General features: G+C 44.2%; 1 protein-coding gene and 1 long non-coding RNA gene across 5 annotated transcripts in view; one reads left to right on the forward strand and one right to left on the reverse strand.

Moving 5' to 3' along the window:
• The window catches only part of igsf21a (immunoglobin superfamily, member 21a), a 95,180-nt gene that overhangs the window by 69,765 nt on the left and 7,656 nt on the right, over positions 1-17,759 (reverse strand). The window lies entirely within an intron of this gene.
• Positions 8,519-17,759, forward strand: part of LOC148391205 (uncharacterized) — a 37,154-nt gene continuing 27,913 nt past the window's right edge. For all 3 annotated transcript variants that reach the window (XR_015861331.1, XR_015861332.1, XR_015861333.1), the window contains exons 1-2: positions 8,519-8,583; positions 8,793-8,904. This is a non-coding gene — a long non-coding RNA (uncharacterized LOC148391205). The remainder of the gene's footprint in view (positions 8,584-8,792; positions 8,905-17,759) is intronic.

The following is a 17,759-nucleotide window of genomic DNA, read 5'->3' on the forward strand; positions in this document are numbered from 1 at the left end:
TGTGGCTTTAATAAGCAACACAAGACTCAGGTGGCATATTAACAAAGGGTCTCAGAAGCAGCAAGTTGTCGTGGTAACGCTGAAGGAGCTGGGGGGCTGCGAGCAGCTCGGTCCATCGCCGTTTTTGCATTCTGCGAGTGAAGTTTCGCCTGAGCGCGGGTCACGAGCGCTGGCGGTAAATGAGGGAGGGCGGCGTGGAGAAAATGGCTGCTCTGAATGTCAAAATTCAGCAAGGCTGAAGTTGAGACGCCGTATGTCTCCTGCGTCACTCTTGCTGCACATTCAAAGGCTTTCAGAGGTACAAGTTCGAGACCTGGTTGGCCTTGACATCAGAGAAAAGAGAGGGGGGGCACCTATTTAAGAAGTTACATCAGTTACACTCGTGTCTCGTGTGTTCACTCGAGCTAGCAGATTCCTACTGTCAAGTTACGCAATGTTCAAGTCTAACTCAAGCCGCGTCACCATAATTTTATCAAGTCAAAGTCAAGCCTTCAGTTTTACCCAATAGTCCTAAGTCCTAAAATTGTGACTCAAGTCCCGCACGCTTTGCTATTTAGCACGACCGAGTCAGAATGTTAGAGCCCAATCATCACGCGACTCGCAGGCATGGAGGCGACGCACTTTGGAAAAATGAAGTGTGGCGCAGAGGCCCAAAACCCAAGGACAGGACGTGCGTCTTAATTGAATTTCACCCGCATTACATTCGACTGCATGGTGACCTTAAGGAGCTGCCCTTGAGCAAGGCATGTCCGAGCTGTCCCTCTAGGCTTTCTTGCCCTTTGTGAAATCCAATCTTAGCTTTCAGGGACATTTGTTCTACATGGTTTCATCTTGAGATTTTTCCTCTGCAAATCTTGAGCCTCAATGATTTGGTCTGACAAGATGGTGTCAAGCAAGCAGAGATCAACGGGAAACTGGAAACTCTCTTTCAATGAGTGTCTGTGTTCATACTGCAGCAGCTAGATGCCTTTGTTGTGGCCTAATGTGACCACAAGTCTGGAAGCACTGGCTCAAAACTACCTGGACCCTGACACCAAGCACCAACAGTTTGGCCCCCAAACAGGCCTGGCGCCGGGGGCCATGATCCTTGCTTGGCTATAGCATCAAAAGGACCTTATGGGTACGCAGGATTTCCATCAGCGTTCAGCAGCCAAGCGCAGCGGTAAGAATGAAACTCTGGCGGCTATTCATCAGCGCTGCGGCCCGGATTAAAGTCCTGCCAGACCCCCCGCCGCCTGCATCGCCAGCCCGCTGCCGACATGCTTTGTTTCAACCCTCCGCGGCCTCTTAAGATGCACGCTTCGACGGAGTCATCAAAGTCCTCCAGGGCGAGGCAACTCTCTAAAAAAGTGACGGCATATTGGCGAGTCAAGCAAAGCCTCCTTGTACCGGGCGCTCAGCATTTACCGTCAAACAAAGGAGAAAGAGGAGAGACACGCCCAAAGCCGATTACGTGTTTGAGAGGGCGTCGGTGTGCTGATTAAAATCATGAAATAAGGTCAAAACATCAGAGATTTTTGGCACTGTCGTGCTTTTGCATGGGGCAACAGAGATGGGACAAACTTTAGTGACTTGTAGTGTCCTGTACAACTCATATCCTCCTGTTGGAAGTCAATTAAGGTCAATTATCTTTACTGTCAAGTGTAATTGACAGAAATGTATTGTAATTTCTTCGCTTGGCTACACCTCGCTTATGTTCTACAACCACGCTGTATGGTAACGTTGCAACATTTCCCTAATTAATTATTAGCATATTAGCGCTCTAATGAAAACTGCACCGCACCGGATTACATTTCCTTGATTGACGTTTGGCAAAATTAAGCATCATGAATGTTTTTGGAAGGCATTATTTTTAATGGGATGGGAGACGATGCACCAACCCTCGCAGTGCATTTCACTCAACCTTTTAACACTTGAGGAATGATTGGTACCTGCTGTGAGCTGCTTCTTCTGTTCATTTTCTGACGCAGTCAAACCATTTCACAATTCATGCAAGACTGACAAGTACCGAGCTGTCGCTGAAGCAAATTTCATATTTGGGGCTGATGAAATATGTTCTGATTGAACTACTAAAAGGGCATTGCATTCTGCCAATCACAGGTTCTCAGCGTTCAGCACCATTGTTGCCTACTGTGGCGACATTTACAGTGATCAATAGGACATGTGTCACGTCCTGTGGCTAATTCCAATTAGCTGGATTGTTGTGTATTCCCGCATGTATATTGTGTGTCAAGTGTGGCCCTATCATTGTACTTGTTGATCTGCTATGTGGTGCATTAAATCGGAACAAAACAGTGATGCCTAATGATGGTCTTAGTTTTTGCAAAGATGGCAGTGATGAGTGAGAATGGAAGCAAATGACTCTGATGTTCCCTGTAAAAGTACATAAAGCAGCAGCACCTTTCCTAAATGACACAAATTCCTTCACCCCCCATCATTGCACTCTAATTGTGCACTCTTGCGTGCCTTTAAGGGCTTTTCTTCCTTCACCTTCTTTAACCTTCGGGAGTTGATGCATTTCTAAAATGTCTCGCTTGGGGAAGCCAAACGGTGGGAATACGTATCCTATCACTCTTTGCAGGAAGCGGCAAGCATTGGTATTCACAGCCGGTCCTCCGTTTGGGAAGGCACTCGGAGCGAGGATGCAGCCAAGTGCAACTCTGACACATGCGCCACCCACCCATAAACCCCCAAGCCCACCCCACCAAGCTCCACTGCTAAAAGAGCCACTGTGTTAATTGGGCCAAAGCGCATTAGGGAAAGGAAGGCAAATTAATGTAAGCAGGCATAGATAGATTACATCTGGCAGGTTCAGGTAGCAAAGACCACATTCGCTCTGCAGCATCTTAGTCCCCGGTCATGGCAGCCAAATGAAAGATCGCCCTGTAACTCTGGACTACAGGACCATCTCCAATGTTCGCCACATAGCTTTACAAGCCTTAAGGAGGAATAGAAGATTGGCCCACAAACCACACAGACAGTTACTGTGCTCAATTTCTATAACCAACTTGTGCACTCCTTCCATATTGGTAGATGGTATTGGTAGTGAATAAAATTAATTCAGAGCTGTTTGTATTTGATGGACACGTCCACTTAACACAGAGGCAGTAATTTGCCACTGCGAGCAATACACATTTAAAAAAGGGGAAAAAAAGCAGCCGTCAATACAAAGAAAAAAAAGCAAGGTGTTGAAAAGGACTTAATTGAGTAATGAACCCCCCGCCACCCAAAAAAAAAGCTAAACTTGGAACGAAAAGCAAAGAAGGCAAGGAGGTTATTTTCTCAAATGCAAAATGCTACGTACATAGTTTTCTGCCTACAGTGGAAAAGAAGGATGTGGCAGGAGCTTAGTGATTTCAGACAAGAAACAATCTATCACAGATCCTTCCTTCAACTCCAGCTTTTCACGTTACAGAGCAGATAACTGATCCTTAGCAAACTCCTCCACAGAAGAAGGATCAATAAGTCATAAAACGTTGTCTGACGCTTGCCAGTAGCCACATAAGAAGATGGCTTTACAGGAAGTGGCCTTTGCTTCGTCCCACACGTGTTGTGGGTCCACCACGGTTGCTTTGTTACATTTGATGCTGATCACTCTTCATTCTGTCAGTCATCTTGATTGATTGACCGAGCCTCCATAATCTTGCCTGCAGTTTTCCCAGAAGAACAACCCAATTCCATCTTGAAACCTTTTGTATAGGTTTAAGATCCCGAAAGAGCCGATGGCCTTGATGCTTCCACTGACGTCATTTGGATCTAATTGTTGTGTGATGATGTGAGAAAAAGCGGCAGCTCGATAGAAAAGCGCTTAAAAGTTTTTATTTACCGCAAGTCGGAGAGAGACAATATTATTTTTGACAGCTCCTTTCAAGCCTGTGAGGAGGCAATAATTGTGTGCAGCCAGCGGCGCGTGGGCGCTCGGGCAACTGCCGACAGGTAACACGTGTCACACCGATGCGAGCTGCTAAACGCTCGGATACTTTCTCCGCTCGCTCGCCCCTTCATTTTATTGGACGACGTGCCAGCCATTGTTTCTGTTTTCTTTCCGTGTCAAAAATAATTGAATTTGTCTGAGACGACGGGCGGCTTATACATACGGCACCGCGCCAGCTGCCAAGAAATATACAACGCAATCAAACCACGGTGATAATTATCTTACTAAACACACAGCCTCAGCCAGTATACGTTCATACATCGTAATTGACGGTAGGAATCGTGGCTTTAGTCAGTCATTCTCCCACACAAGCATGGGGAGAGAACATAGTGAGATGGAAACGATTGATCTGCCTTAGTGAGCAGTCGAAAGAACAAGAAGTAATGTCAAATTACTTTCTATGACCAAAATAAAGAAATTTGTGACATGGAGGCAAAATGTGGACCAAAATGTAGAGAACCGGAAGTACTACAAAAAAGAATACAAACTAAAACTTTGTCAATGGTGTAAATTATGAGATTGGAATCATTATTTGGACTGTTGTTCCAGATGAGTGTCTATAGTCTGCGTGTGATGGACTGCCGGTTTGCGTTTTGATTGTAAATCAGGAAGGCACCGGCGGTACGCGCGATGGGCCGAAATGTGCATCGTAGCCGTTTTGAGCGATGGCTGCGTGATCACATCAAGCTCCAGGATGGAGGATGTCCTCCTCCGCCACCCCTCCATGAGCGGCGAGGCTCATCCGTCTCTACTTCCCCTTTTAAGTAAGGAAGGCGAGCGTCATCCTTGGCAAAACCGTGAACCTACCCACAAGGTCGGCTAGCCACACCGGGACATTGGGTTATCGCCATCAGGGGGGACGAGCAATCGGGTGTGAACGTCGCTGCTAAAGAGAGCCTCTAATTCTGGAGCTGGCCGGGCCGGTGAAGGACTGGGCCATTCCTCAGAATGAAAAATCTCATAGATAATATCAGAGCCAATAATTCAGGGCTTAAATTATTTCAGCACTCCAATGCATGGGCAGATGTGATATTAATCAACCGCCATCTTCATCCCGCCCGTTCCGGACGCTGAGATATTAAAGCAGGCACAAAGGCGCAAATGTGCGTTTGTTTGCCAAATTGTACCGAGCAGGTGTCTCTTAAACATGAGCGAGTGAGATGTTTGGAAGAAAGAAAAAAAGCAAAGCTAAACTGGAAATGAGTCAGGGTGTTGAGATTTTTCCGCCATAACCGTGAATCACTTTGAAGTACTGACATTTGCAAACAATTATCAGCGGCTGCCAAGAAGCCGCAGCTGTTCAAGAGCAAACAGGTTGGCCATTGCTCAAAAGAATCAACTCTTTGACCTTGCTTTAGAAAAACTCTTGTTTCAGAAATCTTTGCAAAATCATGGCACTTGTGATGAATAAATCCAAACCTTGACAAGGAACTTGAATCTGCCACACTTTACACGGAATTGGCTCAAACAAAACAAGGACAGCCTGATAAGCGCTTTTATACATGTATACTGCAATGTATTTGTAATTGCTTAAATTGACAGTATACAATGAAGAACATAAGTGTTTATTTTCCATCATGCTACCTACACGACAGTACAAACAAGCTGATCTGTGTACTTTGAGCCCATCTGACAATAATGCAGAGGCTTTCACTCAGGCATTCATGTTGACTATATAATCAAGCTTTTCAAGGACTTTTTGTTAGCTCAAGTACCTTTGAACGCAATTTGTTTTGTGATATTTTGTCGTTTTTTTTTTTTTTTTAATATTCCAAAGCAGCCAAAGCAATTCAACGTTCTCACCCACAAAAAAAAAAAGCACTAAAGCAAACCAACATGTTGATTTAACAAGTGCCATTTCTAAAAGAACCCAAACAAAACAAATACAGAAGGCAGTCCCTTGCAAGTGACGGAGCAATCACACTTTTTCTTTTATTTTGCATATCAAATTAATGATGCAGTTTTTGAAAAAAAATAGCTTTTTATTTGAGAGTACAATTGTTAAACACAAGCAAAGGAAATGAGGACCAACAATGCAAACTAATGCTCCTCAAGACACATAAAAACAAATGAAACTCGAGCCATGAAGCAAATTGTGACGCAAGCGAGGGAGAGCCATGCCGTTGTGTCTTCATCACTTCTTTGTGAAGTTTTCAAAGTCACAGTGAAAGTTGACTTACGTTCCAAATGACACCCCGATGATGTCCCCCCCTCTGTCTCTGTCAGACAGGTGACATGTTATGTTCCAAATAACAACATCTCGGCTTTTGTACGCCCATGCGCTAAAACCCGCCAGTGACATTTAATGGCTTATTTTGTGCACCGCCTGTCAGTTAACTTGACGACATAATGCTACTGTGGTTCGTTGACTGTGAGCTCGCAACGGCGAAGGAGGGAGGACAGGCCGTGGGCTCATGCTGCTGGTCTCTGACTTGTCACATTTGTGTTTTTACGGCTCTTAAATTGCAACCAGTTTGCTCTTCACAAATTCATCTATTGACATTTTAATGCCAAGGGTTGTTCATAGATGTTACAGGAAGTTTTTTTTTTATATACCAAATCACAAGCCATTTAGGATTAAAACAAATATTCAAACCTGTTATGACATCATTGATGGTACAATTAATTGCGGGTTGTTTTTTTGCTATTTTCCATAAATAGCCCATTAGTGCGATGTGTTTAATTGTGGCCAGACAAAAGGAGAAAAGACATTTGCAGAATATACGGTGCACGGCGTGCGCATCAAAGTCGTTCAATGACGAGAAGACAGACACAATAAATATTATCTTTGAGCGGAGGGTGATGCAGGATGATGGCACAAAGTCGTTCGGCGCAACTGTCACTCTGTCAAGGATTGACTTTGCAGCCAACAAACATGCCCGTGTGACCCGCCGATGAACTGTGGGGTTATATTCCCCCAAGCCCGGGTGAAAATGACATCAGGATCGTCGATGCCAGAATGGGGTGAGAGGGGCGGGGGGACATTTTGACATTGCCTCTCCAATATTCATAACGCTTAAAGGACATGGCGAGCATCCGACGGCGGCGGCCTACCCCTCCCGTCTTTTTATGACGAGCTTAGCCGCTCGATCCACAATCTGGTGGCGGGCCCGGCAAGCCTGGCTCCAGTCATTATTTCCCGCAACCCATTCCATTTGACCTCTGCGCTTGACACGCATTATTCACGATAGGAATAGCGCCTCCTCTGCCAGGGCGGAAGAAAGACGAGGAGACAAACAAGTTGAGCGGGAGGAGTCGCGCAACTCCGGGGACGCACGTGAAGCGAGCACTCGCCCTCCATTAAACGGCGTGGTCACCTTCAAACAAAAATAAATTGACCGCTGAGTGTCTCCGCCCCGTTGCCAACTCCCCGCCTGCTTCCTCATTAGAGCGTAAGTCGAGCTCTAATGAGCGGGAAAAAGCCGGCGTGCTGCGTGGAAGATGAATGGACCTGAGAGGCCGCTTCACGCCCCTCCACTGGAAACTCCAATAACATCTCCATCCTGGCGGTAGGGGGTGCCTGCTGCTAAAACCTCCATGGACTAAAGAGCCCTCCGAGGTCCTAAATCATGCAGCCAATTATCCTCAAAGCTGTCGTCATGAATGCAGTCCTTTTTACGAACATGAGGCCCCAGCGAAACGGACAGAAAGGCTGAAAGATTTTATCCTCACACGAGTCTATAAAGCATATTCAGCAATATTCAAGGATGGGAGGGGTGGGGCCTCATTCAGGAGGACAGAAGTAAAGACTTGTTTTTCTAATGAGTAAATGTTTGCTTGATGAGCCCTTTAGAAGACACAGTTGGTGGTACAAAGAGATTTGGAAATAAATATGCATGAGCTGTTGTTGAATATTCATAAGAACTTGGGATAATGTTACACTCCATCAGAAAATAAATCAACATTTAAGAGGTGATTGGGCTCTTTGCGCCGGTCAGACTGGGTTAGCACTGAGGTACGACCGGTCCCCCACCAATCATAAAACTGATACCCACTAAAAAGAGTCCTTTTAAAATGCGGTCGCTTGTGCTCTTTTTTTTTTAATGATCAAAGTACTTCCCTGCCAACGGTTGAAAAGTGAGGCATGGGAGTGTGTTAACGCAAGTCCACAGGTCGTCATTCGGTTTCCACACTACATTTACAACGCGCTCGGTTTTGCTCCGGTGTGCACCTGCTTTCCATCTAAATGGACGAATGTAATGAGTAAAGAACAGATCATTGGGCTCCAATCACTTAGAGCTGACATTGGATGCAGAGAAGTGCTTTTTGCAGAGCAGTCAGCCAGAGAGACGCCGCACTCTGAATCCGACGGCTAATGGATTCCTTCACTGGGTTTCCGTGCAGTACAGTAGAAGACAACATAGTGGGGGAAGCGCCGTTATTGGGAACCTCTTCATCTCCAACCAACTGCTGGGACTATTGCAGTGACCTGGGAGGTGCGCACCTGTCTGTGGGTGCATGTGACCACAAGAGGTCACTGCAGGGGTATGACCTCAACAGCTGAGCGCAATCTATCCTTATTGGGAGCATGCACACACCAGGGTTTATAAGCAGCAAACAGCTCAGTCCTCTTGTCCAGTGAGCAGCAGCAGCAGCAACGAATTGCACTGAGCTCCACGGAGAAAGGAAAAAACTCATGGAGACCAAAGGTGAGCTCACAGTTCTCAACTGGACTCATTTTGTTTAATCTATATGACAAGCATTAAGTTGTGCACTAACTTTTGTTTGAAATAATAACTAACCTTTTCTTCTCTTTCTTTTTGTAAAATGAACTGAACTTTATCTACATTGTTTATTTGGAAGAAAATTGTACCTTTTGTTTAAACTCATCCATTTTTTTTTTGTATGTGTTTTACAGGTTTTTTTCACCTTTTGCTCCTTAAAAACCCGAACAGAGAGTGGAATCCCAGTCTGGTCAAGTCTTTCCTTTTCAAATGTGGAAACCCATGATGTTAAAATACACTTGCCAGGTACCGACCGATTCATTCACATTACATTTTCAGGTGTGAAAGTAAGCATAATGAGGAGCTTTGAGGAGAAAAACAAGGCCTAAAATAGTCTCAATTAAACTTTGGGATTGATGAATTGAGTCATTTAATGTGGTTGTTCACTTGCCCAAAGATAAAGAAAAAAAAACTATCTGCACGTCTCCTAGGAAATCACTCTTAACTGAAGCTAATAGGCTGGAACACGTGGAGAGCTGGCAGCATGAGAGCACATATAAATATCCCGCTATCAATCAAAGCGCAGCCCAAGGTTCAAGCGGGTGTGGAGACGTCGAGAGCGACGGACCTCGGTATAATTCGTCTGGGTCAGCACACGTTGACGCTGACGACAGGGCCGCCGACACAAGCACAAATTCAGACCTAGATTGGTGAGACGGAAAATGACATTCCAAAGAGGCGCCGTCGTACCAGAATGTGTCAAGCTGATTGTCTTCAGTTGTGATTTGATAAAAGTGGGAGGGTGACAGTCAGGCTGACTCATCTTTAATTAAAAAAAGTAAATATAGGCAATCTTCCATTTTGCTGCGTCAAACTAAAATATTACATAATCCTTTTTTTTCCCCCCTATTTGATTTGATTTACCAGTTGTAAAGAACAAATGTTGCACCGACTAATTTTCCGCACTTGGCAAAAAAAAAAAGGTTTGTCCGTCGATGTTTTGTAGGCAATGCGTCAACTTGCCTTTGTGCACGCTTGGATAACTTTTGTGTGCCGACATCGCTTTGTCTGGGAGATTAATCACCTTGGGAAAGAAAGCGGATTTGGAGGCAAGTGGCGACCCAAATATGGCAAAGAAGGGAGAACATGTTCCTGACTGCAATGTAAAAATGTACATTTGCTTTGCACAGCACGGCGTCATTTCTTTCTTTGGGTGGAGATTTGTGAGGACAGGCCAGCACCTTCCATATGGACTGTCTTTTAGCAACAGCCTGATAGATTCGGAATACGACAGGACAAGATGTCAGTATTGGTAATCGTTTGCATTTAACATTGTGCGGTTCGATATCAAAGCAGGTGGTCGTTTTTCGAACTTCATGCCCCGAGATGGCAAATGGACGGCGCTTCTACGAGCACTTTCGGCCACAGTCAAGAAGACGAGTCAGTCAAGATTAAAATCTTGTCATTTGAGACGTCTCCGTCACGAGAAGCCTCATTTACCCATGCAAACAGTGGCAAGACAAAAGGGCCGATGTTTAATTTATTTCTTCATTTCACTATCCCCGATAATGACATCGCTTGGAATGATACGTGTGATCGCCGCCACAAATACGACAGCTCGTCTTCTCTGTTTGTGGTGCTCTTGTTTCCGCCGTGTATTTTGTCCTTGTTTTCACCTGCGGCTCATTAGTTAAATCACAGCCCTCTCGGCCCGTGGCCTTTGTCTTGCCTCCCCGTTCCGTTTCTTTCGCGCCGTGCACAGCATGCACTTTACTTGTCCAAATAGCAATTAGTTCTTGTTATGGTGTTTTCTTTGTAGTTTTGAAGATTTGGGTCAACCTATGTTAGGTCACTGTTGAATCAGGGCATACACGGTACACTTGATGTGTGTGACTATGTCTGGCACCTCAGTTGTGTGGCATGCCATATTAATGGTTTGCAAATTATCTGTTGTGAATTTTTTTTGGTGTTATTATATTGACCGAGCTGCCTCCTTGCATCGTCAAGGTCGCCCCAGTTTGCACAGAGGGAGCTCCCTTTGGGAGCGTGCTCTGCTTATGATTCTAATGATGGCTGTCAATGGTGATGGATTAGCGCATGCGTGATCAAGTTGCAAATATGAACACCAGACGCGCCGCATAGCCGCTGCGTGTGCTTTGGTTTTACGGGCAAACCCATTTGCGTTGTTAATCAGGATCAAATTTCGCTCTCATCCATTTCCACTGGCCTGGAGTGATAATGAATCATTAAACGATGCGTTCCCCTCAAATCCTTCTCTCTCTGAAGATATTCAGAGATGATCCGCATTATTTCAGCCTCCGTCAAAGTGCATCGAGCAAGGATCCAATTGTAAAGACATCAGCGGAGCAAAAATGAGATGAATGGAATCATGCTTGGCCTCTCGGTGGATGGAATGACCTTCAATTATTTGACACGCTGCCACCATCGAGCTGCTGGAGAAAGTTCTACAAAACGGAGATCTCGGGAGGGTTTAGCCAAAAGTGAGACCCGCCCAGGATGCAAACTTGCTCAAATATATTGTCTACAACATTACCAATGATAACTATGAAAGAAAATGTGAATACTGGTTTGAACATGTCAATATGAAATATCAGTTCAAATCAGTTAAATCACAAAAATGTTTTATGGATTGACCACATTGTCCAACGATGAAACATTTTTGCAATCAGAAACAGTGAAGGGGGTTGGCTAATCAAAAACCAAAAGGCAAAATGGAATTCAATCCAAGTCATTCTGTATTCCAGTTTATCAAAGCTTCTGGTGGGAAAAAAGCATTCCTGCCCGGATAAACATGAGACGCGCTTGACGGCTGACGCAGCAGGACAGATTGTTATTCGGAAGCCTCCTGGGAGATCTTGCACTTTATTGTGGCTCTCATCTAGTGCATGGCACAAAATATGTATGTACATATATCTTTCTCAGAAAGCATTACGTGTTGTGTACGTGCTCTGGGACACAGATGAAAAACCTCCTTTACCAAGCCAACTTTCTCATGGAACAATTGGGCCTTCATGCGAGAGTATCATTTGTTCAAAGAATTCATGCGCATTTTAAAGCAGCATCATCTTTGCAGTTTTGTCCGCACAAGCATATTTAGGTTTTTTTTCAACCTTTTTGCCAGGTGGTGTCTAAAATCCATCAAGTATTTTCCATTGTAAAAGAATTTATATTTTTTTAATTAAGTTTCCTCCCCGAAGGCTGTGAAAAGAAAACGCATTTCTCAAACAAAACACTAAACGGCACATTGAAATTATTTTGTTTGCAAGCTTCAAGACAAAATTAGCAATGAATGGTCATCAAGAGGGACAAATCAGCCCACTCGGCTTGAAATGCAGACTCCTTATACAGGATCCACTTGTAATACCCAACATGAGGCCATAATGAAACTGGCATGTTTTTTTTTTTTTATTCAAGGCACAAGTAGGCTTATGTGTAATTCTTATTTTTTTATAGTCAACATGAAAAATGGAAATTTGAAACCTTAGACTGCTACACATATGAATCTGCTCCTGGTAATCATGAAACTGTCAACTTGCCGAATCTCCTTCATGAAGCTGTTAGGCTGAAAATGTGTGTTTAGTTGATTGTGGAAGGCTCGGCTCCAAATGTGGCTTTGAACACAACTCACTCGACTCAAAATGTGCCGACGCAATTCTTCTGGCTCACATGGCTCCTGCATTCTTGTTGTGGCCAGCCTGGCCTGGCCCGACCCAGTGTTCGTGTGAATATGCATGAGCAAGCCTTGCGTGTGAAAATGCATGAAAGGCAAGAATGTGGAAAAGGAAAAAAATATTTGCATATGTTTTGGAAGACACGTGAGCACTCCTCCGCCTTGCGTTTAATCAAGCGTTTCATCAACTCACTGCATACAGCGGTGCGAAAAAAAAAAGAATCCCAAATTATCCTTGAGCCTTTCGATAAATAGAAACAAGTGTCCTCGCTCTCATTTTGAATAAATGTACACATTTTACATCTATTATGATATAGCCCATATGTATTTAAATCCAAGAGTGATTCCAAAATAACAATAAATCAAAATGGCCAACTTCCTGTGCCTTTTTGAGCAAAGCTTTGAGATTTTTTTTTACACTTGATAAACAAGTTGAGCATATTTTGCACTTCTAAGTGAAGTTGGCGTGAGGTGCTGAAGACATTTCAAGGCGGATAGCAAGACTTTGTAGGTTACTCGATTCTCGACAAGCCTGTCTGTTCCGTGGTAGACTCACTGGCTGGATCTTTTTGGGCATGACTTCTTGAGAATTTTGTTGGGGCGGGTTTACTCATGTCAAACAAATTTTACACGCCAAAATCAAATTGCCTTCGGGGGTTGCCTTTTTAAAACATTTCAGGGCTAAAGCACTGCTGAGACTTAACTTATGTCTTACTCACATTTTGGCAAGGCAGAGTCGCCAAGCTTGTGACAGGATGTCTGAGTGTCAGACAGAATTCAAATTCTTGTCTTTGTGGGGATGAAGACTTTTTTTTTCGAGGGTCTACTAATGATAGATATGCCTACCAAATTTCACGCTCTTAGGTGAATCTGTATGAACACATGCCCCATATTGCAGAAATTAGATTTTAGTTCGCCGCCAAAGGACAGCATGAAAAGGACGGTACGTGAGCAGAACCTTTGGAGTTGACCCGGCACAGGTGCTCAGCGAGCGACCCCCCCTGTTGTGATTCCAAACGTGGCCAAGCCCTTGAAAACGACACAAGGCCTGCAGCTGAGCCTCGTTGTTTGTACAATCGAGCGGCGGGCGGGCCTCCGTGTCGCAGCTGATGGCGGGGAAAAGTTCCCCCTGCAAATCTCTATTGATTACCTTTTGCTGACGCTTTGCAGCTGAGCATTTGGCAAGCGCTTGATTCTGTCAGAGTGCTGCCCAAAGCACAAATACACGTGGTGATGGAGGAGCCTTTCAAAGGCACGGACGAGTGGACTGCAAACCTCTGATGCTCCCAACAGGAGCATGACAGTATCGGAACAGATAGTTCCGGAGTAGGCCTGCTCTGGTATCAGATTCTGATGATGTCATAACCGTGAGCACAAAATATTCTGGTTTCACGGTATTGCAATTACAGATCTAAAATGTGGTATTTTTAAATGTTTGGGCAAATAACATATTTACATTGAACACACTGCGTAGATAATAACTGAATGCTTCCAAATGATATCAAAATGCTGTATTTTTTTTTCTGATGACCTTTTACGCTCTACATTCGCCACTTCTGTCCAAATCAAGTCACAAAGCATTAAGTACTACTCCAGGGAAGCACTTTGAGTAGATACGTGTTTTGTGCAAAAGCCAGCAAGCTAACACTCAGTTTCTGAAGTGTGTTGTCAATGTCCCGCCCTCACTGACAAAGGACAACGGCGACTCAGAGAGTTCCATCCGGAGCGGCCGCCGAGCCTTTGAGAATATCAAATAGCTCGCAGCTCTCTCATGTGCCACTTTTTGTGCTAGCCAGAAGAGATGGTCTATTCTGAAAGAAGACATGTGTATGCCATTTCCCAGAAATAAAAATAGTTCCCAGGTGCATTGATATCATATGCAACATATTCTAAAGATGAAGAATTGCAGCACCACTCTGGTGAAAGCAGGCAGTGTTGTGGACCACATTGTCCTCGACTGTGGGGCTCGCCGTGGCTGTGCCAGTACGGCTTTGCTTTATTTTCTGACATCCAAGCAGCCAAGACGTAAAGAATCGACAATGTTTCTTCCACACTTCAAGGCCAAAGCATCTTGCAGGAAACCAAACAGCTATCACTTAAATTGGAGTCAACGACAAAGCTGTCAGCAAGTAGATTAAAGTATAAACAGTCCTGACGGTGACAAAATGAAAAGTAAAGTTTACAGAAGCAAAGAGCCAACAAAGACGGAGCAAAAGCCGCCAAGGTAAAGAAAGACTTCAAACTCGAATCCGATGAAACAAAAGCAAACTCATCCCAGCCTGCCTTTATGACGACAGCCGCCATTTTCTAAGTGCATTTAATCTGCTGAGGGATTTGTGGCGAGTAAACGCTTTTGGTCACATGTTGCTATTCTGACCATGCTTGGCATTATTTTGATTGTATCAGAAAGGAAATGCTCAAGTGAATTCATCATGGCATGTGTGTAGAGTGCAGTGGGTGTTTTGAGAAACAACAGGCTGCTTTTTCCTAGCGAGTGATTGTGCAAAATGCCCCCGTGTATCAGGCTCACACACCTGCAAGCAATGTTGTCAATGTTTTTTTTTCATCCTAAGTGTGCTGCTTTGTTTATTAAGCGGCAAGGCGTCGGCACACGGCACCCCACCGAGGCCTGGTGGCCCTGCGGTTTCGACTGCGCCCTCAATCAAAGAAAACCAACGCGGGGTTTTCAAAGTCTTCCTTCCCGGCCGGCTGTCTTCTAATCCTCCCGTCGTCTGCTTGCAAGTGCAGCTCTGACAATGGGATTAATAGAAACTCGTGTGTAGTTAGAGATGGAATGGTGAAAGGGTTGGAATTATGCAGTCCTCTGTGCTGACAACTGGGAGATTACCATGCTGATAGCGATCGGTGGCGTCTTGCAGATTTGCGTGGAGTTGGAAGCACCTTGGATAATGGCAGAGGATCTTTACACAAATGCCTCGGATGAGGAAATGACGGCGGCCGGGCAGGGGCATCTATCAAGGCGAATAAAATGACAGCAAAGTATTTCAATTTAACAGGGAGGCCTCTTTTGCCAAACGGCAAATGGCTATACAAATGCAAGGTGATGGCCAGTCATTTTCTTTAATGTGAACACAACAGAAGCAAAAGTCGAGACGCATTTGGACATTTGCCGTTTTATCAGCAAATATACTGCACCTAGAAAGGTTATACGTTTTCTTTCAAATGTTGTCATAGGTTTGCAATGTATTGCTTCTGCCAATGTTGCTGTCAAGGTCAGCAGATGACCGGACTGAGCATAAATGATGAATACAATAAAGGAGTTTCACGCAGTCATGAGCCAAAGCCATCGATTGAGGTATTAAACAGCCGGTGTTGGAACAAAATTTTAGAACATTGTAACAAAAAGTAGTGTAATTGTTTTTCTGAACAACAAAAACAGGAAATTCAAGCATCTAGTCTTATGTGTGTGTGTGGAAGTCATCATGTTGTTATCAACAGGTGATTTAAAAAAATATGGAAATAACTACAGTAAAAAAAGGAGGTTGAACAAGAAGAAAATCTGAGTTCCAAGATAAGCAGTTTAGATGCTTTCACTTCCTGGGCTGCCTTGGGAGCAAAAAAGGTGACGACGAATGGAAAGTCACATTATTGCCATAGTCATACATAAATGTATGGAGGAAAAGAAACAGCACATCAGTAGTTTATTTCTGCTCCGGGATGTTCCAAAATGTTTGTCTTCATGAGTAAAAGCAAACACATAAAAAAAAAAAAAAAATTGTGCTCAGCTCAGACCAGAAGTGGGCAGTAACGCAATACATTTTCTCCGTTATGTTTAACAAAACAACTTTGGGCATAAATTGCTGGTCGAAATATTTATTGCAACATACTAAATATTATTTGGATCGCTGTTACACCAAGCGACACTCCACTAACTTTTGCTTTTATGTATCCACAATTACTCTTGTGTAGCCACGGCGGTGAAAGAACAATAATCTTGCAAAAGATCTGATGAAAATAATGTCCCATGGTGAGGTCATCACGATGACGTGCCGCGTTTATCCCTGAAATCTCATTCAACAGCGAGGAGCTTTGAAAATTCATCACAGTTTGAAGATTGGTTAAGAATTGTGACTTTGGCTCCAATGCCAGTGTCAATATTGTGACTCTCTGTTTTGAATCAACACTTCATTCAAATGGCATCATTGGCCCTCATTCCCCTCCACTTCCCCGCAACACGACTTCATTGTTTGCCGCTAATCACATTCATTGCAAACGGGATTGGATCCGGCCTGCGTCAAAAGGTCTAATATCACGCGGGACGGATGAGTTTCTGAGCTCCGACGGCACGGTCACCCCGGGATCGTAATCAACACGAGAGATGCAAGATTACAGGATTTACACTTTCATTCGCAACGGAGAGATGAAGATGACATATGACGGCGACAACAATAACGGAGGCAGCTGAAGCATGTGGTTTTCCAAACTTTGCGGGAAAAGTGTCACTGAATCGATTGCTGCTGAGAGCTGCCATTTTCAAACAAATCCCTTTTTTTTTAATCATCATAACTGCAAAATATAATCTTTGACAATGCATTGTTCACATTATGTTGCCTCAAGACTGGAATTCTTGAAGTTGGTTGGACAATAACAAGTGAAACCAGCTAAAATACCTCAGATACATTTGGCCTGTAGTGTTCTAAATGGATCGCCGTGATGGAAACGATCAATCTTGCGCTGACAAAAGTGATTTGTCAACTCATCTTTATTGTATCATTCATGGAAAGAGGATGTCGACACTGTTGTTTGTGAAGTATGAAAAGTCCAAACAAGGATCTGGCAGATCTGGTGTTAAAATTTGGTCGACCCTTGGCGCCATTTACAAAATCCTGTCTCCAAATGTGGAACGCCATCCCCAAGAATTGTTGAAACCTAATTTTAGGTTTCAATCAGCGAACGCCATTCTAATCCCAAGTGCGACGCCATAATATCAAAACGTCCAAAGCGGTGAGCCGTAAAGCGCTCAGCGCTGAACAAACGCTCATTTCAACGACACCTGAATGAATCTTTACGACCACAATGTTTCCACACTGTTTATTAATTGCTTAATATCATCTCGCCGTAACATCCTGCGGGTGACCGCCCAGCCGCTTGCGTTGGCTCACACTGTATTTAACAGAACGGCTTCTCAAGCAGCACTAAAATTAATTGTGAGTCATTTCAGACGCGAGGCATGGCCGTTTCATATCAGAGATTGTGCTCAGGGAAGGAAATAGCGACTCGCATAAAAGTGAAGCAAAATGGAGGCGGCCGCTACGAGGCCCCCATTAAAAGTCTCAACGGAGGAGACGCAATTAAAAAAGACGTATGTTTGCCAAGTACAGTTCCGTGTGCGTGCTCGTGTTTTGTTAATATGCATGTTGGGCGACGACATGTAGAGGCCAATCATGTAAAAACGTTCTTTACCCGGCGATAGTGAAGCATCAGCATGTCGAGTGGCTCTGCTCGCCTT

This window comes from Syngnathus floridae, chromosome 11, assembly GCF_059516105.1.
Source record: "Syngnathus floridae isolate MCC-2025c chromosome 11, RoL_Sflo_1.0, whole genome shotgun sequence".
In the NCBI taxonomy this organism is placed as follows: domain Eukaryota; kingdom Metazoa; phylum Chordata; class Actinopteri; order Syngnathiformes; family Syngnathidae; genus Syngnathus; species Syngnathus floridae.